We start from the raw sequence: 27,737 nt of genomic DNA, 5'->3' as shown, positions 1-27,737 counted from the left end.
ACACAAACCAGGTCCCCAGAATGAGAGGGAAGAGGCCAGGGTGACTGCCCACATGGGCACAGTGTTGCACAATCAGGTTACCATGGCAAAAGTGGCCATAAAGAAAGACCGGGTCCATAGAGCAAAGCGCACCCCAGCAAAGTGAGAGTACCGGGGGTATGACCCACCAAGCAGAAACCAGTTGTTTAAATGACTGAAGAAAAAGCCTATTTTAGGAACAAGCATTGCTTTCAGAGGTCACAGAGATGTGGTCACGCAGAGATGTGGACACACAGATGTGGCCGTACAGAGATGTGGCCACAAACTGTCAGCTGGTAAACTTTCAGTAACAATCCAAACTGGCAGTTGGCCACACCTAGACTCTGGGGGTGGGGCTGGGCTGGACTCTGTATTTCTACCCCACATTCACCAGGGATTCTGGACATACAGAGTCATCATCTGCTGATGCATTTAGGGGTATAGGATGTCCCCCAAGATTCAAATACTCACTATCATTGTAGAGAAGATGTCAAGGTAAATTTTAAAATTTAAAGTAAAATCTAAAGTTAATTTTTGCCTTTGCCCATTCTTTTCAGTGGAAAGAATATTGGCTTTGATGTCAGCAATGGTGTCTGATTCTCTATGACCCCATTTGGGATTTTCTTGGTAAAGATCCTGGAGTGATTTACCATTTCCCACTCATTTTACAAATGAGGAAACTGAAGCAAACAGAGTGAAGTGTCTTGTCCAGGGTCACACAGCTAGTAAGTGTCTGAGGCCAGATATGAACTCAGGAAGATGACTTTCCCTGACTGTAGGCTTGCTACCACAGAAGATACAGGTCCAAATCCTCGATCTGTGTAGTTGTGCATAAGAGCACTGGAATCACGACTTTACTCTTGCCACAGACCAGCTGAGCAGTCCTGGCAAGTCACTCAATCCCTCTGATATCCATTTTCTTTTCTGTAAAACAAAGGTGTGGTTCTGAAGGCTTTCAAGGTCCCTTCTACCTCTAGATCTATGAAAACATGGGTATCTTCCCGAGTTTCTGTAACATGGGGTTTAGAACTAATGACCTCTAAGGCCCCTTTCTAGGTCAAAATCTATGATCTTATAACCTTTGTAACTGATTTGAGCAAACCACTTCACCAATCTGGGCCTCAGTTTCTTCATCTGTAAAATGAGGGGGTTTGTGCTAAAAGACCCCTGAGCTTTGGAGCTCAGATCCCATGAAGTTTTCAACATTTTTGGGAGGCAAATGTTGACCTATTCAAAACAGCCCCAAGACTACATGGGAGATGAAGAGGTTGGGGGTGGGGTGGAAAGGAGAGCTAGAATCAGGCAGATGGAGGCAGATTGCTGGTGAAAGGAATTTTTAATGAACTGATTCTTGCTCTAGGCTGGCCAACGATCCCCAAGGGACTGACTCCAAAGGACATGTTTAAAGCTAACCCTTGGGAAGAACTGTTGGGTTGGAGGTTATGGAGACAGAGACCACTCCTAGAAACCCACTGCACATGCCAACACAGAACCTCAAGGAAAACTCCCAAAAGAGTACTTGACTCCTAATTCATGATCCGCTCATGGAAGGACCACACAAAACTCAGGGAACACAACCTCTTCCTGACATCAGCCCAAGCAAAGCACAACTCAAAAAGCTTGCTGGGAAAAAGTTTGGGGTAAGAATTACTTTCAGGTTTCTTTCTGACCCAGTATTCTCTGAATCCCAGGGACAGGAAAATGTAGCAAAGGGAGACAGGGAGGCGGAAGGCAGTCTACAGGAATTAATTGCCTGATGTACGGGGGTGAAGTGATAGATTCCCTTTCGTCCTTTTCCACACTCACCCTCTAAACAATCATTTCTCAAGTCCTTATCTCACACTGGTGAGCAGCAGCAGCCAGATTGCTTGGGAAGGCAGTCAACTTGAGAGACAAACAAAGCTATTTTTGTAGAAGAGAGAAAAAGGGCTTAGTTGCTGCTGCTGTCAGCTCTCATCTGTGTGGACGATCTGGACGTGAGAGTCACTGAGTAAACCCTGTTAAGAAGCGCTGAGCCCTCTGTGGTCATTGTCACGGTCAAGCAGAGACAGTGGAGGAGGCTCTGGCTCCAATTCATTCACACTGTTGTTCCCAATCTATTGGCTTTCATAGACTTCCATCCCCCTGAAGACATTGCTACATCCTTGACCTTCCTCTCTCCCTTTGGCTGCACCTTTGTGGTGTCTCCTTGCGACCTCAACACGTAGACACACACAGACACACCTACAGAGAGAGTTGGAATACTCCTTATCCCACTGCTGCCACTTCCAAACCTCTTTTACCACCCTCATTCACCCACTTTACCTTCTCTGAAGTGCCTTTCAGAGTCAACATTATGGCAGCTGTTGTTTCTCTCAAGGAGTTCTCTTCCTGTCCTCTCCTACTTATGCTGTGATACTAGAGTTCTTCAACATTCACGTTCATGCTCCCTCAAAGTGGACCCTTCACTCTATGTATCCAACCAGTTGCCAAATCTTGCTGTTTCTATCTCTACAGTATTTCCTGTATCCAACCCAATTGCCATGCCCACCACCTCAGTTCAAGCCCTCATCATATTTAGAAACAACAGTAGTAGTAATAGCTAGTATTGATGTAGCACGTTAAGGTGTGCAAAACACTTAACATATATTATCTCATTTGATCTTCTCAACAGCCAAGGTGCTGCTATTATTTCCATTTTACGAATGAGAAAACTGAGACTGAGAAAGGTCACTTCATGACTTAGACTTGTTCAAGGTCACACAGTTATTATGTGTCTAACAGCAAGATTCCTATCGACTCCAAGATTAAAATAACACTCGAGTATTACAGTGGCCCCCAATTGGTCTCATGCCTCTCCCCATTTCAATCCATCCTCATATAATGACCAAAGTGATTTTCCTTAATCCTGATCATTTCCCTCCTAGTCAATCAATTCCAGTGGTTCCTGATTTCCTCCAGGAACAAATGTAAATGCCTCCTTTGGCTTTGTAAGCCTTTCCCAACCTTGTCCAAATCAATCATTCCAATCTTGCTAGACATTATTCCCCCTTCCACAGGTTGGGATCCAGCCAAACTGGCCTTCTTCCTTTTTCTTACACATGATGCTCCATCCCCCTCTCCATGCATTTGTATTGGTTGTCCTCCATGTTCTCCACACAGAGCTGGACTACCTGGTCTGAGACTTTGGGAATGGGTTTTGCTGGGGGTTGAGGGCAGTCCCTGCTATAATCTCTGGGCTACTGCTCCTTCTCATGTTATGGAGAAAAGAATGGTTCTTTCTCTTGCATTGAGGGAAGGCCGAGACCTGAATGATTTCCTTCCTTGCTCAAAGGATCTCCTTCATGGAAATGCTCTGCACCCATACCAACCTACCCTCCTTCCCTTCCCTTCCCTTGTCTGTCTGTCTGTCTGTCTGTCTGTCTATCTATCTATCTATCTATCTATCTATCTATCTATCTATCTATCTATCTATCCATTCATCCATTCATCCATCCATCCATCCATCCATCCATCCATCCATCCATCCATCCATCCATCTCTTGGTCCTTTGGGACTCAGCTTAAGTTTCATACTCTTCCCTCCTCTCCAAATTCCTCCAGCACCTAAGTTCATCCTCCACAACCCCGAGTTTATATTTACTCAGTCTGGCTTTATGTCTAACATAAGCATGATGGCCTTGCCCGTCCTCACCCTCCCCATCTAACTAGGTACTCCTTGAGGGTAGAGAATGTGTCTTCTCTTCCACATATTAAAAATCAGTCCCAAGTGTCTTGTTTTTATTTTCATTTTTTAAAGGGGGGGGGCAAGATAGGAAGGAGAAAAAAATTTTTTTAGTTGGAAAAAAACAAAATTTAAAAAATTCCCCACAAAGGGGCTCCTAGCATGGTTCCAGATATATAGAGGGTAGTTTAGCCTAGAGCTGGTCAAAAGAGAGGCATTCAGTGAATGTTTGTGCTCATACAGGCAGTATATCATAGGGGCAGATCACTAAGGTTTGGAGTCAGAGGCCTTGAGTTCGAGTCCCAGCTATATCAGTAAAAGGTATAATGGAAGCTCTGCCAGCTCAGGGCATCCATAAATAGTGATTTGCCAGGCTGGGTAATAGGGGGTGTGGGCTGATGATGTCCACAGCCACAGTGTGGCAGCAGATAGATAATGCCATGAAGGCTTGCCTTGGCCAGGGAGACAGAGGGCTCTGCTTGGACCCTGGTAATGATATTACCCATCTAAAAACCAGCCTGTCTGCTGGCCACGGTCAGTACGGGGACTGTAGTTTCCTTCCAATCCCAAAACAACTCAGACTCCTATTTGCGGACCAAGTGACTGCTAGATCAGATATGGGGTCATCTGTCCAGGGAGGCATAAACCTTCTGTACTTTCAATCCTGCCCACGCTTAATGTAAAATGGATTGGATTTATTTTTGTCCATTTCCAGACGGTCTTAAGCCAGACTGTAATATGTAAGCAACCTTCAGGGCCTAGAAAAGATTAAGAGATTCTCTCTGAAAAGCAGAGGGTGTAGGAGACAGGGGGACAAAGCTCACTTTGCGGCTTGGTTTCAGAACCCTAATCCTCTTTGAATGAGGCTGTAAAATGCCTGGCCCAGGGGAGGCTGGGAAACACTCCAGCAAATCGGACTCTGGTCTATAGGGAGAAGTACTGGGGTATCAGTGTTTATAAAGCTCATTAGAGAATCAGTTCTGCTGAGTAGTTAAGTCCTAACGCTAAAGAACAACATGGTCAGCCGTGGCGGGGTGGGGGGGGGGGGGGACGGTGCGGGCAGCGCTGGTCATGAGTGCATGGAACAGGGCTGGCCAAGGAGGTATCATCCTGATGGCCTGGGGTCACTCAGCCGGGCTGGGGCTGAAGGATTCTTACAGCAGCACCTTGTGGAACCTGAGATGGCTCCAGCCATACAGGGTCAGTGTCAATAGGCTCCCTGACAGCCAGCTGTCCAGGGGGCTTCTGTGACAGCGCCCCCCCCCCCCCCCAGCTCTTCTGTAGCTGAACCCTCCTCGGTTTCTAACCAAGCTCCCTCACTCTTAACCCAAAGGGGCTTGGGATTCAGTTCCCTTGTTTCCTCATCATGCAGTACTTTATAAATGAGTAAGTCCTTTAGGGTCATCATCTTACAGCAGCCTGTAATACTGAACTGGAGCCTACCTTCCATTTCAGCAGCATCTCCTGGTCTCTTATTACAACCATGATTTTTCCTTCTTATCATCATCCCCAGCTAAATAGCACCTGGAAGCTCTGCTTTATGGGCTCCACTTGCCAAGGGTGGCAGTTGAGTGGTTTGCTGTGGGAGGGGAATGATTTGATGAAGACCCCCCATAAAATGGTTACATCCTATGCTTTTTTGCTCATGAATATATTTTATGTAGAAGTAAGGAGAGAGGCACTCACAATAAAAACAATCTTGCTGTTATATGGCCCCTTACATCTAAGCTGTCTAACACACTTTACAGTATAAGGGGAAAGAACTACCTGCTGTCTGAGCAAATGTTTGCTGATCACACCTATGGAACATGGTAGAGAGGGGTGAGAAGAGGGGCTCCTTCCAGGGTATTAGCAGCAGGACAAAAGGCTAGGGTGGGTGGATGGAGAAGGGAAAGAGGGCTCACTAATACACAGCATAGGAACCATGGCAATGATTCGCTGATAATTTCTCCACTTGATGTCACCAGATTTTCCTACAGAAGGAAGCCACTCAGGGTGATGCTGATATTGGAGTTGGGTTATCAGGGGTCCGAAGTGTGGGTACATGTGTTGGGGAAGGGCACAGCTTTTCATTGCTGAAGGACCTACTAAGTGCAAGCACTGTTGGACTTATGCTAACTGTCCACCCTGGTCATCCCAACCTAGCTCAATGGGCTACTCCTGTCACACAAGGATGGGACCTATATCCTCCTGGCTGATGGTGTAGACCAAGTCAAAGCTGATCATGGCACACTTCGCCATCCATGTTTGTATTTATAACTCTGATGGGTACATTGGTACTTGACTAGTAATTACAGAAAATGGGCTTGAGCAGATAGAGCCATGGGCTCCAAATCAAATGAAATGGTGACCCAGGAGATGAGAAAGAAGAGAGTAAGGCTTTCAGAGCCAGAAGAAAGCTCAGAGATCAGGCATTCCAACCCACTTACACTAGAGATTAGGAGACTGAGGCTCTGAGAGGAATGAAGGGATGGAATTTCATCTCAGTGTTCTTTTAGTGAATCAGCAAGCACCGAGCAAGCTCTGTGATGGGGATTTCATTTAGCTGTTTGTCCCCAACCTGTGCTTTATAGAAGAAATAGGAGTCCCCATGGGGAGCACTCTTTCCTAGGCCCTGCTCTGAAACGTGCAGGGCCCAGAGCAGTGGCAGGGAAGTGCCTTGCCCAGCTTGGGGTCCCTCCCTCCTAAACTCAAGGACACCCTCGAAGAAGGCCCAAAAACAAGATGAAGGCCTTTGGGCATGGAGACCCATAGCATCTGGGTCTGGGCAGCTTCCCCTCTTCCTGCTGGGGCTTCTTCCTCAGCAGCAAAAGCAGAACCGCATGAAGACCACTCATCAATCTGGATCATCTATGGGCCAGGAGGTCCTTTTATCCATTGGGTATATGGCTTGTATCTACCTGTGGGCAACTAGGTGGTGCAGTGGATAGAGTACCAGTGCAGGAGTCAGGAGTACCTGAGTTCAAATCTCACCTCAGATACTTGACACTTACTAGCTGTGTGACCTTGGGCAAGTCACTTAACCCCAACTGCCTCATCCTGGGTCATCTCCAGTCATCCTGATGAATATCTGGTCACTGGATTCAGATGGCTCTGGAGGAGAAGTGAGGCTGGTAACCTGCACAACCCTCCCTCACTCAAAACAAAGTCAAGTGCAAGTCATGTCATTATTTCTCTGATGGCATGGTCTTGGCAACAAAGGATGAACACACACACGTATCAACCTGTATGTGGACAGGTAAGCTCCCTGAGTGGTCGCTAGGTGGTGCCAATAGTGCACCTGGATTCAGAAAGACTAATCTTCCTGTATCCAAATCTGACTTCAGACAGCTGTACGGCACTGGGCAAGTCACAGTATGTACACACCTACACACAGTGCATCCCCTAAGTAAGCTCCCTAAAGGCAGGGACAGTTTCCTTCTTATCTTTGTACAGTGCCTCACAGAGAGACACTTGAGAAATGTTGACTGACTCTCCCTCTGGAAACTGCTTTATGTTGAGATCATAGATGATCGAGTGGAAGAAACCTCAGATCCCATCTAGTCTAGTCCAGTGACTTAAAAGATGAGTAAAGTGAAGTTAGAAGCATCAAGTGAACTGTTCAAGATAGCCTAAGTAATTAAATATTGAAAGTGAGAGTTTAACCAAGATCTTCTGACATCAGAGCCATTTTCTGACTGTGTGCATGTGTATATGTGTGTGTATATGTGTGTAGTAATCGCTTATTTGCTTCCATATCGTGTTCTGTTTAATAAATGCAACCGAATCATGATAAACTGAGTGCCTTAATTTGCTAACTGTGTACACAGCCTTAGCAATGATGCACTCCAGTTCATTAAACACACAGTGTTCCCCAGACTAGGAGTCATATTCTGCTCCAACATAACTCTTTTGGGTTTAGGGATATACACTCTGATTTTCCTTACCAGAACCAATCATTTGATCTTTTCAAAGAATTGTTGGAGATACTATCAGACCACCCAGGAGGTACTGCGGGCACCCACAGGAACATGTCCCCTCCTTTATTTCCCCCAGAAAAGGGAAGGGAAAGCATTTGGCTAATTAGTGCTCTATAACCGCCTGAGTTTGGTACTTTATCACACACACCTGTCACATCAAATATCTCCAAATGGTTCTGGAAAGACCTCTGAAGGTGGCTATTCTGGATTCCCAATGACTTTGGCCTTTGGTTAAACAGCTGCAGATTCATGATGCCTTGGACTCACCCAGCTCTCTCTCTCTCTCTCTCTCTCTCTCTCTCTCTCTCTCTCTCTCTCTCTCTCTCTCTCTCTCTCTCTCTCTCTCTCTCTCTCTCTCTCTCACACACACACACACACACACACACAAAGACAGGCTTGGTTTTAAAATTCAATGCAAAATTATTTTCATTTGCCATGCAGAGAGAGAGAGGGAGAGGGGGAAAAGCCAGATGGGCTAAAATAGCACAAAGCATGGACAAAAACCCTGCTGAGACTTTACCCTTTTTTTATCTCAGGCCACACACAATATACCTTGTGAAGTTTCACCTTTTGTCTACTGCCAAAAAAAGATGAAATGTGGGAGGGGGGAAGGAGTAGGCAACAGACTTACTACCAGATTGCAAAGTAAACGTGTACTGAGGCAAACACAGATTGTTAAATTTAGCAAAATAAAATATCGCCCACAAACAAAGCAGACGGCGAGAAAACACTAACCACAACAAGACAGTAAATAAGATATCCATTCGACTCTTATAGTCCTCTTTAGGTTTTTCAAGGTCCTTTGATCCTGATGACAGCCGAATCATCCAGAGATTGATGCTAAGGAGCAGGCCAGGGACTGGCAAAAGGTCCCAAAGTTTCAAGGTCACATCTGGGCAGGTAAGAACTGTTGTGTCTAAATTGAAACTTCCCAGAGTTGGCCAAGGGAGAGGAAGAAAAGTAGGCACCAGGAAGACCCAAGTGTCCAGAGCACTCACTTGCTTTGGGGGGAAACTGAGGCTGAGAAAAAAGTGAACAAGTCTCAGGTGAATCAGTCATTCCAACCCCAAATCCCCTAATCCCAGCAGCTTGTCCAAAGGGCATCCCATTGCAAGGTGCTGTACAGAGAGGCATCACAGAGGTACCTCTCTGCATACAAGCATTTAAGGCACTGGACTAGGAATACAAGAAACTTACATTATGAGGATCATAGATCCAGAGCTGGCAAGCATCCAGTCCAGGAATTCTTAACCTTTCATGTATCTCAGACCCCTCTGCCAGTCTGGGGAAGCCCACTAACTCCTTCTCAGAATCAGGGAAAACTGAGGCCAAGAGACTTGCCCAAGGTCACACAGGTGCTGGGTGACAAAGACTAGACTTCATGCAGGTCCTTGGGCTCCAAAGTCAGTGTTTTTCCCAGTAGACTGTACCATTATTACATTCCATCTGGGCAGACGTGCCTCTTGACAAGTGGATATGAATCAAGTCTGTCCATGTCTTAAGGCAAAAAGATCAGGTGGGAGGGAATGTGCTTTAAAAATCGAAAAGTATTGTGAAGTAATTGTTCCTGTAAAGCAATTTAAAAGAGCTGTGCCAAATTCTTTGCAGACCTTAAAGTGCTATATATCAGCTCATAATTATTAAAGAGACAATACAATGAAATACTTTAGGAAAGTGGAAAAACTCTTTACAAAGTAAATCATTTCCCCCATCTCCATCAAATTATCTTTCTGGAAATTTTGAATTTTCATATATTGTGATTGCATAAAGTGGAACACATCAATATCATAAGTAGAGTAATAATTTCCAGCTTCCCATTGGTACAAATATTTGTTTAAAAAAAAATCCCTCCATGAAAGTGCACTAAATGGTCCTAAGGAATAGGAGACTCCCAAGAGTAGTATCAGAGAAAAAAAGAGACCATGAAAAAAGACTGAGGGGAAGAGTTTGAGTCTTTCCCAAGTCCTGAAACGGTTTCCCCAATTAAAAGATCTTTAATATGCAGGCTGCATATCCATTTGCACTAACTGTAGTATATAGTGTAGGATGGTGGTTTAAAACTTATTCCTTCCATTTTGCCCAGTCATTATTTTCAAGTAAGGTATTCTTCCCTGAATAACTTTTGTTTTTGGGTTGATCCAAATTGAGATATCTCCTTAATCGCACCATTGAGAGAGCTTGAATTCATTCCTTAAGATTGGAGCTTCCTTCTAGCTCCAAGATCTTAGGATCCAGAAATCTTAAGGAATGAATTTCTGATCCACAGTCACCTTGCTTCTGAAGCTTAAACACTAGCTGGGGATGGAGAACTCACTACCTTACAAGGTAGCCTGTACAACTGGGAAGGAGGAAAGAGGGGGAAAAAAACCCAGTTATTAAGCACCTACTATGTGCTAGGTGCTGTGATAAGTGGTTTACAAATATTATTTTGATTGTTCCATAACTCTACAACTCACATTTCTATAGCACTGGCAGGCTCACAGAATGTTTTCCTTATCACCACCACTTAAGTAGGTAGTATGATTCACTTCATTTTCCAGTTGAAGAATGAGAAGATCAGAGAAATCAAGATGTTTTATCATTACACAGATAAAAAGAAGAAAGATCTGCAGCAGGATTCTAATTCAGGCTAATTGTTAGAAAGTCCTTTCTTGCAATGAGCAGAGTCTGGCTCCCTGTAGCTTCTGCTCATTTCTTCAAATTCTGTGAAGTGAACCCAGCTACCATGCTCTTTTCCTTCTTCTTCCTCTCCTAAATCATCTTTCTTCCAACTAAACATCCTTCAACCACTCATCAACTGACATGATTTTCAGACCCTCTCCCCATTTTAATCCCCCTCCATTGGACATGCTTCATCTGGTCACTGTCCCATTTATAGTGTGAGTGCCAAGATGGAACACCACTCCCTAGAAATGGTCATCTGATTGGCATGGAGTTGAGTGGGGTTATTATCTTTCTTGTTCTGGGCATGTTCCTCGTAATTTTCAGCCAAAGGATTTACTGGCTACTTTGACCATCAATTCACTCATTATGAGAATATGGTCAACTACAACCTTTTAAAAATGAATGATTTTTGCAAAGCTGGGTTTCCCCTGTCCCATTGATGTACAGGAGGGTATCTGAGCTCTGGCAATTTTGTGCTGATCACCATTTTAATTCAATGTGCTATTAAGTCTGGTAATGAGTTCAAAACTATTGGGATCACTCCAAATTTGATTGTGTCATGAACTACATGAGTCATTCTTAGCTCTGGGTAAGTGTAAATTTGATTCATATATCTTCTAAACATGACTCTCTGCACTGAAAGTGACTTCAGAGGCCATCTTGTCTGACCCTCTGCTGAGCAGGAATCAATTCTGTTAAATGTCTAAATTGTGGTCATCCTGCGTCAGCTTAATGACCTACTGTGATGGGACCCTCCGATCACTGCATCTTCATGCAAACCATCCATTCATCCATCGGATAGTTTACATAGAATAGGAAAAAGGACAGAGCCCTGGGACACTCCACTAGAGCCCTCTCCACCAGGTTTATGTCAACTCGCTAAACAATATGTTAACCAGAACAGGTGTTTGGCCAGCTATGAATTCGCCTAATTATATTATTATCTTATCAACCCTTCTCCTGCTGACCCATAACTATTCCACAGGATCACAAATCTAGATCTGGAAGTTATCTTGGAGGCATTGAGTTCAACTGTCATTTTACAGATGAGGAAACTGTCACCTCCAGAGACTGACTAAGGATTTCATGACAAGTATATGGGCAGAAATTGAACTCAAGTCCAATACTGTACTAGCTAGCTGCCTCCAAGACAGACTTTGCATGTTCCTTGCTGAAATACGATAACTTTTGTCTTCCAGTTCCAAAACACAGAAATCTTGGGGAATAAGTTTTTTGGATATTGTTAAACTTTTCTCTGCCTTCTCTTCTCCCTCTTCCTTCTCTAACTCCTCTTTTTTATTTTTTTTTGAAGGCAGCCCTGGCATAGTGGATACAGGACTGGTCTTGGAGTCAGGAAGACCTGGGTTCAGTTTCTACCTCTGATACCTACTGGTTGTGTGATCCTAGGCAAGTCACTTAACCAATTATTGCCCTAGGAAACTAGGACTATACATTGCAGAGAAGATGCTGAGTGACACTGGTAAAGGGTATTTTTTTCCTCATGAGAAAATTCTTTTTATCATTGAAATCACCATTCCAGGTCCTATCCCTATTATTAGCTTAACAAACATCAACAAACTTTCACTTACAATATATAAGAACAAAAAAAAAAAAGAGGGCATACAAAATTGCAAAAATATAATGTAGTTTAAAAAATTATTTTAAATTTCGTACAGCAGTAACAAAATTGCTCTTTTCTAAACTCCTCTCTTCTTTGTATAAAAAAGTTTCATTGACACTCTTTTCTTTTTCATCTCTATCCCTACCCATAAGGTATAGAAATTTTCCAGTCATCTGAGTGCTCACCTCCATGGATCACATGCTTCTCTTCTATCTCAAATGATTTTGCTCAGGCTGCTCATTATGCATACTTATGACCTACTCTGCTTGCGATACAATGACACCCTTAGTGTAATATAAGGAAATTTGCCCCTAAACTATATGGACCCAAAAGTTTGTGCTTTTTGACTTCTTATGTCTGCTCATCATAATTTTTCTGTCTCTTCCCTGAGCACCCGGGTATTAGCTGTCACTTCTAGCTTCCTGTAACAGCCAATGACAATCTACCACCTTTTGATGGATTTTCTCTATTCCACTGGGGTCTAAGAACTCAGGTAATCTAGCTTGTATAACTGTTTTTAAAGTAAGAGTTAAAAGGTCCCATGAATTTTCTAAAGTTATTTAATATAACTGATTTTAAATGCCAGTTGTTTTGGCCTCTGTCACTTACTACCAGCGTGACCTTGAACAATTCAAATGATCCCTCTAGGGCTGTTTCTCATCTGTAAAGTGAGGAGAGTATGAACTAGACTGGATGACATTTGAGGTTCCTTCCAGCTCTACAGTTATGGTCCTATAAGGGCACTTGAGGACAGCATCTTTGAGAAGATCTTTGTCCACTGCAGAGAGGATGTGGTCCACTTACGTCCAGGAGAACAAGTAGGTTCAGGTCCACCCCAGGGACAGGAGGTGACAAGAACACAGTGGCTGGAGTACCAGCCATTTCTTGCTGGGTCTGGGAATGGAGGCACTCTGTAACCTCAGCCCTGCTACCATCTGACCCATAGATACCAGCAGAGAGGCTCCTATAGACGGGCCTACAGATACACCTACAAACACTTTCCTAGAGATGCCCTTGTAAGCATCTTCCAATTGTTGATGCATCTGTGACTTCACTGATGTGACGCTTCTCTCCACTGGTACAGATCTCAATCTATCTGTCCTAACTCATCCACTGCGGTTCCTGTTTGGGCTGCTCTTAGATTCTCCATGGAATGGAGATGTCTCCATGTGTTTTTGCAGGCTCTCCTCTATGCTAGGCATGCTCCTCTTCTCCTCCTGGGAACCATGGGTTTCCGCTAAGCCCCAGCTCAAATGCTGCCTCTTGTAGGTCTTTCCTGGCTTTCCTATCTGCCAAGTAACCCAGTGCCTTAGAGTATCTTGTTTCTATTTATAGACACATTATCTCATTCATTACAATGAAAGCTGTCTGAGGGTAGAGACTACTGTGTTTTTGTCTTTTTATGTCCGACATTTAGCACAGGGCTAAATAAATAAATAAATGCTTTATGAATGCTCCTTTCTCTTTTCCTCCCCTCTGCCTTCCTTCCTCCTTTCCTTCCTCTCTTCCTCCTTTTCTCTTTTTCTTCCTAGTACAAAAAGCACAACAGACACTCAGTGAATGATTGTATCCACCCAACAATCTGTCAACCTTCCAGTGTCCCCTTTATCATTTTACGGGAATGACAGCAGTAGGTGGATGCATCTCTCTTTCTCTTATCTTTTAATCCCACCATATGACCAAATCATCTCCTCTTTCTATCATACATCTCCTGGATGATATCCTCAGGATCTCAGCTTTAACCCTAGAAGGAGTCCCAGAGGCTTGTATGTAGGATATAATATTTAAAATAATAACAACTAACAATTATATAGAGCTTTAAGATTTTCAAAGAACCTTCCATTTCTGTCAACAACCCTCTGAGATGGGTGCTACTATCATCCCTATTTTAAAGATGAAGAAGTTAAAGCCAAGAGGGGTTAGTGATTGCTCAAAGTCACACAGGGATTAAGTGTATCTCAGATCTCCCTGACTCCATGTCCATCACTATCCAATGCACTACCCGGCTGCTTTAGGACTGTGCTACCAGCCACTAGAGCCCACCATGTGACTATTGCTCTGAGTCCCCCCCAAATCGTGCTTTTTCAGACGATGGTGTTTCCAGATTGAGAATGACACATTTGTGTTTGAGGGGAGGGACATTAAAAGCATGGATCAATTTCCCAAATGCAAAGCAAAGTGACCAGCTTTGATTCTGGGCTCAGTTCATTGGGCACCTCCTATGCCTGCCCCAGATACGTGGATAGATGTGCAGAATGAAGGACAAAATAGGCACACCAACATTAGGGTTTAGTCCACTATCAACTACCTGTCTACACATCAAGCATCTCTCTGTCTAAGATCCATCTTTCTATCCACCTTCTTCTATCAACCTAAGATCCATCTTTCTATCTACCTTCATCTATCAGTCTATCTATGATCCATATTTCTATCTATCTTGATCTATCAATTTATCTAAGATCCATCTATTTACCTTTATCTATCAATCTATCTGTCACCTATCTATCCATCCATCACTCTAGAATATAAGCTCCTTGAGGAAAGGGGCCGGTTCACTTTTCTCTATTCAGCCTCAGTGCTGAGCACAGTGCCTGACATATGGTAAGCCTTTAATATGTGATGTGTATTTGGGCATGTGTCACTGGCATATGTCCATCCCTCCAGCCCACTGTAATCTCTTTCCAATTCCAAGTCAGGCCCCTCCCACTGACCTCCTGGGGTCAGGGCTTACAGTAAGCATTCGACTTTTTGGTCTATACTTGTGAGTCCAATAGGAAAAGAAACTCTCAGTGAGGATACTTTCTCTGCCAACACTGGGTGGCATCAGCCTCACAGCTGGGACAGGAGCCTGGAGCCCTGGGAGTTTAAATGAATTTCCCAGATCCCTCAGCCAGATTATCAGGGGAGGACTTGAACTCAGCTCCTCCCTATTCCAAGGCTGACCCTCTGTGGACTCCGCTGCATAGCTTGTCATTAGTCCACCTTTCCATCAAAGTCATACTCGGACAGAACCAAGCGAAAAAAGACAAAGCTGGCCTGCTACATACCTGATGGTCTTAGGGTTGGCATTCTATTCTCAGGAGGGGAGGAGGAAGAGATAATGACCTGTTGGAGGGTAGAAGGTGTGGCTGGAGATGTTCCGGAAGAGGCCTTGAGGACAGGAATCGCTTCATTTCTCTCTCTGTATCCCTAGTGGCTAGCACAGGACCTGACACACAGCAGGCATTTAATAGATGTAGGGTCTAACACAGAGCCTGACACAGCAGCTACTTAATAGATGCTTGTTGATTTACTGAATAGGCATACTGTGTTCCCCTGCTTAAAAAACCCCCAAAACAAACCAGGTTTGGGAAACTGACTAGTAAAATCTGAGAAAGAAGAGAAAAACCCTCCATAGACCTGGCTACCTGGCTGGTCTCCTGCTTATGCCTCAGTCACTTACTAGCCATGTGAACCCAGGGGAATCTCTACCTCAGTTTCTTCTTTTGTAAAAAGAAGGGGTGAGACTTGGTATGTGAGCTCCTTCCCAGCTCCAAATTCGTGATTTTATGATCTTCATGGAAGTCTCCCATGATGAACCTGAGGCTGCTCCCCCTCAGAGACTTAATGAGCAATTGTAGCTCATTATTCCTGAGTTACGGCTCTGAGCCCCCACCTCCATGTTTCTGGGGCGAGCAGCAGGAGGGATCCCTGGGGCAAACAGCATAAATCAATGCCGGCGTGAGCAGCATGAAACATGTCTTCAAATTTATAATTCATGATGTGAAAATAATGCAAGAAGTAATTAAGACACATCCGGTTGCGTGGGAGGAGGGATTAGTAGCTACAGAGGCTTCCACACATCTGAAGGAGTGCATGTGTTAAACATTTGTGCCCTCTAAATCTCTGAAATCCCCAATTGCCCCACCCTAGTTACAGCTTTGAACCCACCTCCACTTTGCATCCACTCTCAGTCATTATGGATTTGCACCCATAAGGGAGCGCCCTTAGAGTGTTTTCATGCATGAGTGTGTTTGCTCTGTGTCTTCCCCCTGAGGCTTGGAGGGTGTGTCTACTTCCCAAAGTGCCTTGCGAAGCTCGATAAACTGTCAGAGATGCTGAAGAGGGGATTCTGATGCTGAATGAAGGTTGGATGACTTCTCCCATCCCTCTCAACTCTAAGTGTCTAGGATTCAGGGATGATTTTCTGCTAAGCTGGATCTTAAGAACTGAGATCTCTTGTTTGTCCTCCTGGTCCCCGAAGAACCTTTGTGGTCACCAGAGCAGATGGCCCTGTGAGCCCCCCCCACCCTCCTATACCTCCATCTGCCCAGAGCAATCATTCCACAAGGCATTCAAGCTATTTCTGAAACCCATCTCAGGAGGTGAGACACTGTGGGACTTAGTTATTACAGTGTCTCTGAGTTACCGCCTGGGTCTTGGAAAAAATTCATTTTTAAGACTGAAAGGCTTATTCTGACAATCCAGTCATTAAGAGGACACTTACAGAGAGAAGTCCTGGAGACTTTATACCAATGACACCAAGAGTTCAGACCACTGGGACACACAGGCACAGGCACACACACACACAGAAGGGGAAAGGGAAGGAATGAGAGATGAGAGTTGGATACAAGCAAATGTCATGTTTATTAAGAGAACGACCAGATCTTGGAGTTCAAATACCACCTCAGACATTTCCTAGCTCTGTGCCCCTGGGCCAGTCATTTATACAGCACAGTGATTTATTGATTTGAGGTTGGGACTGTTATTATTCCCATTTTGCTGATGAAGAAACTGAGAATTTGCCCAGGGTCATGGTGCTATTAGCTTGTCCGAGGCAAGAATTTGAACTCAGGTCTTCCTGATTCTAATTCTAATACTATCTACTAACTGCTGCCTCAAATCGAGGCATAAGCCATCATTAAATCATTACTGCCATTGCTAGGGCAGAGTGTCAGTCTTACTTCCTTATGGAGCCATTTGCCATCTCTGTAACTTTCCAAACGAAAGCATCCCTATCTCACCACCAATTTACATGTGTCTCCCCAGTCCCCAATAGAATGTAAGCTACTTAAGGGCAGGGTCTATCTTCACTTTTGAAATTAATAGCTAATGTTTATATAGCACTTACTGTGTGCTACCAGCTTGTATACTTCCATTGACAAGGAGTTCACTCACTAACGGATGAGACATCTGGGCAGAAAATTATTTCTTATTGTTAAGCTGAAATCAGTTTCCCTTTAACTTGGCAAAAGTTGAAGAGAAGGCCTGACTGATTCTCTGCTCATACCAGCCCTTTAGGAGTCTAAAGACAAAACTGCATTTTTTCACCTCAGAGTGTAACATCTTTCTCTCCTCCCAACCATTTTTTCACAAGTTTCTGACTCTCAACTGAAGGTCCTCCAGTTTGGCATGCAGAATGGGGCACAGTGATCTGATGGGATCTGATCTGGGCAGGGATAGGAGGAATTGTTGCCTCCTCTCTCTTAGACCCTACACTTTTATTTACATAGATAGTCCCAGACTCAAGCCTCTCAGCAACTATATAACACCCCGGGATCACATCGAATTTAAGCTCAAAGAACCTCCCCAAGTCTTTCCGTATGGATTAATAGTGATCCAGGTCTCCTGCACTTAGGTACTGAACCTTTATAATTGTTCCACCAACCTGCGTCTCACTAGCATTGGTGATGAACACCAGTATCTTTAAGTATCTTAATGGTTGATTTTTTTTCAAAATTGATTCAAGCTCTGCCCTAGAATCACAGAATCACAGAATTTCAGAGAAGAAAGGAAGCTTGGAGATTGTCCCTGACGAGTCATTATCCAGCCTTCACTTAAAAGTCTTCATTAGGGAAGAGCCCATTACTACCTCTAGAAACAGCTGATTTCACTTTGGGTAGGTCTAATTGAGGGGATTTTTTTCCTCCTCTATCAAGTCTAAGGTTGCCTTTCTGTAACTCATAATCAGCTCTGTCATGTGGGACCAAAGAGAAGTAGCCTAATCCTTCCTCGAAAAGATAGCCTCTTATATACTTCACAGGATGCTAGATTTAGCTGGGTAAGGCACCTCAGAGGCCACGGGGTCCATCCCCCTCATTTTACAGATGAGGTCCACTATGTAAGAATCTGAGGCAGGGTTTGAATTCAAGTCTTTCTGACTCTTTGACCAGTTTTCTATCAACTTGCTTCTCAAGGATCATTTCTCATTCTCCATACTAATGGCTCCTGGTTCCTTCTGGGATAAAATGGAAAGAGCATTGAATTTGGAATTCAGGAGGTTCAAATTTTGATTATGTTTCCCAGGCAAACTAAGCCTCAATTTCCTGATTTGTAAGATAGAGGAGTTAGATGAGATGATCTCATTTTGTGCTCCACTCTAGAGCACAAGCAAGTTCTAGGGCTGAATGACCATGCCCTTGCCAGATGATGACCCAAATCATCATCCTACAACCTCAAAGAGTATTCCTTGGGAACTCATGGCGCAGCTGGAGGAGTCCATTGAATGAGAGTCTGGATATGGAATCCCTTGAGCCTTCTGGGAAAAATTAATCATTGGAGCTTTTAAAGCACTGACTGCCAACAGCATCTGTGCCACACCCTGCGTTTGTTTCATCAGGGTTGGTCCACGGTGGGGCATGTAGCCAGGAGGCCCTGTACACTCCACATATGGTACCCACCTGGGCAGGTCTTCCACTCAGCTCTGATTTTAAAGAAAAAGCTGAGACTCAGGAAGGCAGGCAGGATTCAAACCCAGGTCCTCTGACTCCACAGCCAGAGTTCTTCCTATGGTACCATACTAGTGGGCTCATTCTATTTTTCTGGGCTTGGCTCTCATGATTCTTCTCTCCTTCATTCCTCAAAAGATGCCCTGAGCAAAGCCAAGCCCAAATGACAACCTCTTCCAAGAAGTCTTCCCTGATTTCCTCAGGGCTTTTACCATGTTTGATTTTGGATTGTAGGTGCCTTATTTTCCTTGTTAACTTGTAAGGTCTTTTTTTTCTTTTTTTTGAAGGAGGGTGGTATCTATCTCTCTCTTTTGTTCCTAGCACAGGGCTTTTTATATAATAAATGCTTAATAAATATTTGTTGAATGAACAAATGACAGAATACATAGATGAATTAATGGATGAATGAATGAATAGATGGATGGATGGATGAATGAATGGATGGATGGTGAATGGAAATATTTTATAAACCTAGAACCAGAAGGACCTTCAGAGACTGTTATCGATGAAGAACTGGAATCTCAGGTAAGTGAAATAATTGGCCCAAAGTCACAGGATTTGAACCCAAGTTCTTTATTTGGTATTCCTTGGGAGGTTCATTGAAGCCCTGAGGGTCAATTCAATCAATCAAATCTTCAGTCAATCAATCAATTCAGTCAACTCAATTCAATCAATCAGTCAATCATCAAGCATTTATTAAGCACCTACTGTTTCCAAGGTATTGGGTATTTGGGTCTCTGCTTAAAGGCAGAGATTTTGTTGGTATGGGGACTCTGGGATGAGGACATTCCCTTCACTAATACAGATCATTACCTTCCCTGCAATATTTAGTCCCTGGGAGTTTTCCAGAGCACAGAGAGGATGCCCAGGGTCACACAGCCAGCATGTCTCAGAGGAAGGCCTTGAATCCTGGTCTCTGGCTGACTCTCTTTCCACTATACTGTGTTGTTTCTTGGGTACTAGAGATATCGAAATAAAATGGAAACATCCCTCTTCAAGGAGCTCACACTCTAGTGAGGGGGACATGTATACACGTAAGTATATAAAATATATATACAAGGTAATTTTTGGGGGAGGCACCAGTGCTGGTGGGATTAGAAGAGTCATTTGGCCTCAGCTCTGAGGTACACCAAGGATTTCAAAAGGTGAAGGTGGGGAGAGTCAGTTCCAACCCTGAGAGACAGACAGACAAAGGTATGGAGGCAGGAAGGGGAATTCCATGAGCTTGTTTGTCTGGACTACCATGCTGTATGAAGGGCACATTAGAAGGGTGTGAAATGTACAACAGAAGACTTTGTAATTAATCCTGGAGGCCATAGGGATCCACTAAAGTTTATTGAGCTGGAGAGTAACATGATCAGATCTCTGCTTTAGGAATATAACTTAAGACAAATTTACAATTACACATTGAGCATGGGGAATGTGGCCAGCTCTGCAGAAACAAGAGGAGGAATGAGGAATAGCCCTGCCCTTTGAGCTCATAGTTGAGGAGGATGATGTTGTCACAGGTGATGGAATCAGGCAGCTGTATAGGACAGTATAGGATCAGGTGTAGAGTTGGGCTTCACAGAATGGAAAGTGATGGGAGTTCTGTTGGGCTGGTATGACTAGGGAAGGCTTCCTGGAAAAGAATGAGAATGATGCCTGGTGGTGGTAGGGGATCATGGGGAGGGTAAAGAGGAGGAGAAGGATACAAAGACAGTGAATGAAACAATCCCTACACACAAGCTTATATTCTGTTAAAAATTACCTTTTGTTTACATATTTGAGAATCAGCAGATAGGGAGTAGGTTTAAGTCTTATCTCTGACACCTTTTGGTTGGATGAGCCTGAGTAAGTCACTTAACCTTATTGCTGTAAGCAACTCTCTAAGATGATACATTTCAGAGAAGGGGCCTGCTTGCATGGGCAGGAGTTTCTTCATCTGGGAAAATTAAAGGCATCAGAAATCCACTCTCTATCCCTATTTATGTATTCATTTTTATCTATACACATGTGATATTCCCCTAGTAAAATGTGAGCTCCCTGGGGGCAGGGCCTATCTGTCTGTCTGTCTATCCATCCATCCATCCTTAGAGGACCAGTGACCAGTAAGTCAGCTAGTAAGTGTCTGAGGCTGGCTTTGAACTCACCTGTCTGGCCTCCAGATTCAGCACTCCATCCCCTATACCACCTAGTGGTTTCTTAATTTTTGTGTTTTGTATCCCTAGCACCTCAAAAAGTGCCTGGTATATAGTAGGTGCTTAACAAATGCCTGTTCACTGACAGAGTGACACTATCCAAGGTGCCTTTGATCTCTGACAGACTATGATTCCATAAAAAGAAACAAGTGATAATTCTCTTTGTTATGGGGTCAGTTCTTTGTAGGTCTGAGAAGAAATCTCCCCCCTCCCTACCACCCTTTCCTCCTTCTGCCCTCCAACAATATCTAGCATTCAAATCCTCTGTCCCTATCGTAGGGAGTCACAGAGCTATTCCAACTTCAGATATCAGCTGCCAGTTTCCCATTTCCCAGATGGAAAAACCAAGGAACTGAACAATCAAATGATTTATCCACTGACAAGTTCAAAGCCAGATCTTAAATTCCTCGGTATTGATCGAACTTCTGTCCCCTCTGTCACCTCTATAACAACACCAAGTCTCCAGGCGGCTCTTTTTTCTTAATGAGAGTCTCTCCAAGGAGCTGCCGGTCCTCTCCCTGCTCCCTGGCAGCGGTCGCTCCCAAAGTTCCCCTCGGCTCCCAAAGCAGCCAGGCTCTGTGCCCAGGCTGTTTCTAATTTAGAGTCTGGACTGCTTCAGAACACGCTCATGCCTGATGGGTGTCCTGCAGATGCCTCTAGCAGCTTCCCAAGTACACAGGACAGGGCTGTTTCTGGAAGTGTGTCAGAAGCCTGCCAGGAGGAAGGCCTGCAGACAATGTTTTGGGTGTAGAGGACCCTGATTTATAGGTGTGGAAAGCTCTAGTCGCGACTGGGATCATAGGATCCTAGATTTAGAGCAGGGAGAAACCTTAGCAGCCATCTAGTACCACCCTCCAATTTTACAGAAAAGTAAACTGAGGCCCACAGGTGAAGCAATTTGGCTAAATCCACACTGAAAATAAGTGTGAAGCTGGGGCTCAAGCCCAGGTCCCCCGAGTCTATCGATATCTGCTCATTCCTAATTCTGCAACTTTCCTCATGCTGTTCTCCCTCATACCAAATCCTACTGGGTTCTACAAAGTCTAGGGGACTTTCCAAGCCCGATTCAAGGCTCGTGTCTTTCATGAAATTTCCCTCCACAATTCCAGTTCCACAGATTTTTCCCTTTTCGAAATTCCTACAGCAGAAAATCATAGAAGAGACCTTTTAGGTCAGACCCCAGCCCTAATCCTTCCCTGAGCTGGAATCCCTTCTCCCACACCCTTGACAAGCGAGCATGCAGGCTCTGCTTGAAAACCACCTGGGATGAAATTCAACTCTTCTGAAGCTATGCATTCTACCATTGTATATGCCTTTTCGAGAAGTGTTTCCTTATATGGAATTGAAATGTACCCATTTCTCCTGGTTCTGCCTTCTGGGGCCAAGTAGAAAAAAAGTCAGTGGTGGTAGAGAAAAGTAGGTCTGAATTTTCTTTGTCTTGATATGAATAATTCTGCTTTAGTATAAGCTTCCACTTTGGTGGACACACATCCAATCCTGGTTGTGCTCTACTTTACTCCAGATTCTGGACAAAGCTAACCAACCACAACTGTTTTCTAAACAGAAGTACCTACAGGAAATGACTTGTAGAAAGACTCTTTTCTCTAGGAGCATGGAGGAAGGAGGGAACTCATTGAAAAAGTTATCTGCTCCATAGGGCATTAGCTCCAAAATAACTCTGTTCTGAGGCTGTTTTATTTTATGGGACAAGTGAAAGAAGACCTTCTTTGCCATTTTGTATCCCGACCACCTCCTAGGACTGGTCCCAGCTCCTCTGCTTGCAACCCCAAGGTAGGACCACTGACTTTGAACTTCTGTTCAGTCCTGTCTCTGAGGCTTTCTATCTGTGTGACTTTGGGCAAGTTTGGACATCAATTTTCTTGCATTCAAAATGAAAATGTTGGACGAGACAGGCCCCTTCAAGTTCAAGATTTACGACACTAATCATTGAGAGGCTGCACGATATAGTGGATAACATGCTGGACTTAGAGTCAGGGAGGCACAGGTTCAAATCCCTCCTTGGCTATTTATAAGTTATGTGATCTTGGATAAATCACTTAACTCTTCTGTGCCTTGGTTTCCTCATCTGCAAAATGAAGGTGTTCTCAAATTCCCCCCTCCCCCCAGCTCTAAATCTATTATTCAAAGATCTGTTGGACAGATCAGCTTATATCCTCCCAGAAACATCCCAGCCAGGGACAAGGTCTAAGAGTCCTTCCCTAAGGAAGGGGAGGTGAAGGAAGGTGGGCAGTCCCTTAGTATGCTCCTTTCCTCACCCTCCCAGTGATACCAGCCTATCTCTACCAGACACTGAGCTGATCTTCCATCTATCCTTAAGGTTTTGGGTGTGTTTGCAGACTTGGTAGAATTACATTTCATTCCTTCCACTGCGGAAAATCTGTATCCATTTTGTCAGATGATGGTATTTTACCCCCAAACTTGAAAGATGTGTTTTTAAATGGTTGTTAGAGCCATCTACAGCATAACAAGCTCTTGAGATTGAAAGCGACATTAACACAGCGCCTGATGTTAGAATGAATTAAAAAGGCTCCCTGTTATTTAGGAAACGGTGGCTGGCTTCCATTATGGCTAAGCCGAGATTCTGTCTGGATGTTCTTTTGTTAAAAAACATACTAGTTTCCAACCGAGAGCACTCTGGCCAGATTAAACTTTCCCGATGGTTTTTTTTTTCTTTCTTTCTGGTTTTGTTTTTTAGAAGGGGGTGGGGGAATAACACACCATTCAGATATAGCCGGTCTTGTTCATAACCAGAGCAGCCTCACATAATTAAAGATAATTGTCAGGTTCCTAATACCTATATAATTACCACTGTGACTCCTCAGCTTCTAATGTAAATGACTTAAATTATTCAGGATGAGAGGCAGAGTATACACTTAGCAATGGGAATGGCCCCTCCCTCCCATGCCCCTAGAGAGGCAGAAGTCCTCAGCAGGATTGGCAGAAAACTGGGACTGTGAGTGCATTTACCAGGGGCTGACGGTTGGAAGGTCAACACCTATTTCCCAAGTCATTCTAAAGCTCCCCCCAGGCATTTAATTCCATTTCCTGGGATTCTGACCCACTGTCAGGTCATAAAACTTATTTATGACCCTATTGAAATACTTTGCAATGAAATGGGTAATTGGTGGGAACCTCTGGCTTCCTACTTAAGTCTTCTGACGGACTGGCCTTGTTTAGAGCAAAAGAGAATTAATTGTCTGTCTGCTTCAAACAAAATCAGGGGTCCATGATGAATCTGGGCAAATCCTGACCTTGACCGGCTCTAATGGCAGGCCTGGTTTCCGGACTCCACAGACCTTCTGTTTGACAGCACTCGGCCTATGGACCCTAGGCTACGGGCAGGAGTTCTTAACTCTTTTTGTGTCTCGGATTACTTTGGCAGCAGGGTCACTCCCTTGGATGATGGACTCTAGGCTAGGCAGGAAGTAGGGGCATCCATCTGGTGGGGGTGGGGGGGTGCTGCTATTCCTCGGGTCCTTGAGGTAACCTGCCCACTCTTGGCAGTTGGTGTCAGTGGGGTAAATGCTAGATATTATTATATTTGCAATTACCAGCTGTTGGGCCCTAGGCAAGTCAGCAACTTCTCAGAGGAGTTCCAGTTTCTTCACAGATAAAATGAGGGAATCAGACTTTAAAGTCTGTATCCATGACCCGATGAGTCTTTGTCCATGAATCTCCAGTCCTGGCAGGGGTGTGCCCGCTGCCAGACCACCCTCATGATCATTATTGCTTTGCTTTAATTTTTGATACTTTGCCCACTGGCAGAATCAAGAAAGCTAACGATCAACAAACACTGATTAAGTTCCTACTATGTGCCAGGCACTGGGTTAGGGTCTGAAGACATAAACACAAAAGTGAAACAGGTTTTACCCTCAAGGGGCTTATATTCCATAGGGTGATACAACACACATACATACACACATCCCCTTAGATACAGGGCCTCCCCAATGTCTTAGTGCAGGCCTATTAGCTATTAAAGCTTAGAGCTTCATAGGACTTTGGGGACACTCTCTCTATACAAAACTACCTCATGTGCCAGAGTGCAGAGACCCTTCCCTCCCCCACTCCCCAGAGGGATTCCTCTTGATGCTAAATACTTGCCTGTCATGTCACCTGTAGCCAAAATTCCTTAATGCTCTAACCACCTGTCCAGACTTCCTCCTCTTACCCACAGCTGGGACCCTCCCACATAGTCTGCCCCTCCCAAGTTAAGCCTCTCTGTCTAGTCCCAACTCCAGGCCATTTTCTGATCTGTCCTGCTGCCTTTCAGGTCCCAGAACTGACCACTATAAATCCGTGGGACTCCTGGGTCAAAAGGACAGAGTTTCCTTCCCTCCTCTCTATGGATTTATCCAGTTTATTTCCCTAGATGTTTGGGGGTCTAGGAGAGGCCCCCTCTCCAGGATAACCCAGGGAAGGAGAGCCTTTTGATGTACCATTAACAACTGAAAACAGGGATTAGTTGCCAGCCAGCAAAGAGGCTTTGGGGGAAAGAGACAAAAAGGAAATAGGTGGCAGTGAGGTGGGGTGTGGGGAGGAGGAAACACTCCTCCAAAACAATCTGCAGGTTAAATGACTGAAGGAAGGGAAGTGAGCCTCTAAATGAGGCTGGGTCCCAATTGCCTCTGAACCCCTCACTAGCTCCCTTGGGGGCTCTGATTAAGACTTCACCCAGGCATGGTGCCAGGGCCCTTCAGTTCTCACGGGATCCCAGATGGAGGGCTAGAATGAGAAACTCTAATCCCATCTCCTCTCATTTACAGAGGAGGAAACTGAGGCCCAGAGTTGGTTAAAAGATGCACCCAAGGTAACATAATCAGAGGTAGAATTTGAACCCAGGGCTTCTGACGCCAGAGCCAGGGCTTTTTCTACTGCACCACATGGCCTCATCACTTTTACCATTGAGCACTATGATTCATATCTCTGCATAAGCTCTGTGAGGACAAGGTTTGTCTCTGTATCTCCAGTGTCTAGCACTGAGCCTCATGTATGTTTGTCACAATCCAACACCATCACTGCCAGATGCTTTCAGCAAGGATGAGAGGCAGAGAAAACACTGGAATGGCCAGGGCCATCAAAGAGCTGACAGAGGAGCTGTTTTTAAAGTGGATTTTGCCAGACAATTCACCCAAGGAGGAAGAAGATAAGCATGCAATACAGCCAGAGACAGAAGAGAGGAAGAGAAGGGAGAGAGACAGAAACAGAGAGGGAGAGAGAGAGAAAGAGAGAGAGACAGAGAGAGAGACAGAGAGAGAGAGAGAGACAGAGAGAGAGAGAGGAGGGAGGGAGAGGGAGACAGACAGACAGTGCTTTATTTTCTTGGATGGAGACAAAGATTTATTGGAAACAGGGGTACTTGGTTGGCATCAGCCAGGATTTAAGCCTTTAAGATGGAAGGAGGGGAGAGAACCCTGTCTCTGGTAATAAAAATCGCAACCACTAACATCTAGGTAATGCTTTCTGGTTTGTCCAGCACTTTGTATAGGTTACCTCACTTAATCCCCACAATGACTCTGTAAGTAGATGCCCTTATTATTCTCATTTTACAGATGGGGAAACCAAAGTTGGGAGGTTAAGTGACTTATCCAGGGTCACACAATCAATAAACATGGAGGGCAGGATTTGAATCCAGCTTTTCCTGGCTGCAAGACCAACACTCTTATCACCTTATGTCTCCTGGCTACATGAACAAGAGTCAATTCAATCCTTGTTGAATTCCCATATTCAGAAGTCTGTGATAAGTACTGGAAATCCTAGGATATGGAGTCTGATCAAACCTAAATTCCCTATGCACAGTGCCTGATACATAGTAAAGACTTAACTTATCGACTGATTTAAGACCTAAGATGTATTCTATATGTTTAAAGTTCTAGGATACATATGGATGTTATGTAGGCATAAATGCTCCTGGGCTGATAAGCATGTTTGGAGGACAGCTGTAACAACTGAGGTACCAAGGTGGTATAGCAAGATAGAAGGCTGGACTTGTAATCAAGAAAACTTGAGTTCAAATCCTGCCCTAGTCATTGACTAGCCTTTGAGCAAGTCATTAGACTTCTTTAATAATGGGGATAATAACAGCACCTATTCCACAGGGTGGTTGTAAGATCAAAAGAGATAATGTATGCAAAGTGTTTTGCAAACCTTAAAGGCACTATGACCTATTATTTACAAGGTCCTAAGTGTGAAGGTCTAGCAGAGGACTAGAACCTAGAAGCTAAGCACTGGACCTGGGCCCAAGGACTCTAACAGTCTAATTTACAATCTAATTTCTAATCTACAATGGTCATAGAGTAAATTGAGGAAGTCAAATTGTCCCTGGTTTGTATGAGGTTCTGAGATGTACAAAGATGTCATGTGTGTGCCTGGGGTGAACAGTATATTGTGATGATACTGGGAAAGCTGTTCTCAAAAGGTCTTGATGAAATGTGTAACGTAAAAGCGCAGAAGAAGACTGGGAACCTGAGGGAGTGCAGAATGTATGGGAAGTGGGTTGAGGGCTGGACTCAGGACAAGCATCTCTTCTAATCTACTTTCTCTGACCACCTTTATCACTCAGGGTCCAAGCCTCCTTAGCTTCAGATCACCTTTCTGTGACAGGGAAGAGAACACTTGCACCCAAGTTTCATCATCAAAGAAAAGGAGATAGTATTGCTGACCTCCTACCCAGGGACCAGCACAGACTGGCTAATTAGCTAGCCATGGGCTGAAAAGGGCCTGGCCAATTAGCACCACTGGGGCCCTAGTGATGAGAGACTCCCAAGTGGATAGACAGCTTTCTATTCTGGCTGCAGGGAGCATTGTCAATCAGGTCTTCTTATTGCTGCATCACACTTGTGTCAGGTGTTGTGAAGAGACTGAGATG

General features: G+C 44.3%; 1 protein-coding gene and 1 long non-coding RNA gene across 2 annotated transcripts in view; one reads left to right on the top strand and one right to left on the bottom strand.

Moving 5' to 3' along the window:
- The window catches only part of GPC1 (glypican 1), a 154,091-nt gene that overhangs the window by 33,314 nt on the left and 93,040 nt on the right, over window positions 1-27,737 (bottom strand). The window lies entirely within an intron of this gene.
- On the top strand, window positions 341-22,212 carry LOC140525194 (uncharacterized). The gene is made up of 3 exons (XR_011973956.1): window positions 341-513; window positions 1,379-1,658; window positions 8,457-22,212. It is a non-coding gene; the product is annotated as an uncharacterized lncRNA (long non-coding RNA).

This window comes from Notamacropus eugenii, chromosome 2 (genome assembly GCF_028372415.1).
Source record: "Notamacropus eugenii isolate mMacEug1 chromosome 2, mMacEug1.pri_v2, whole genome shotgun sequence".
NCBI classification, from domain to species: domain Eukaryota; kingdom Metazoa; phylum Chordata; class Mammalia; order Diprotodontia; family Macropodidae; genus Notamacropus; species Notamacropus eugenii.
This window is presented reverse-complemented; position numbering and strand designations above follow the sequence as displayed.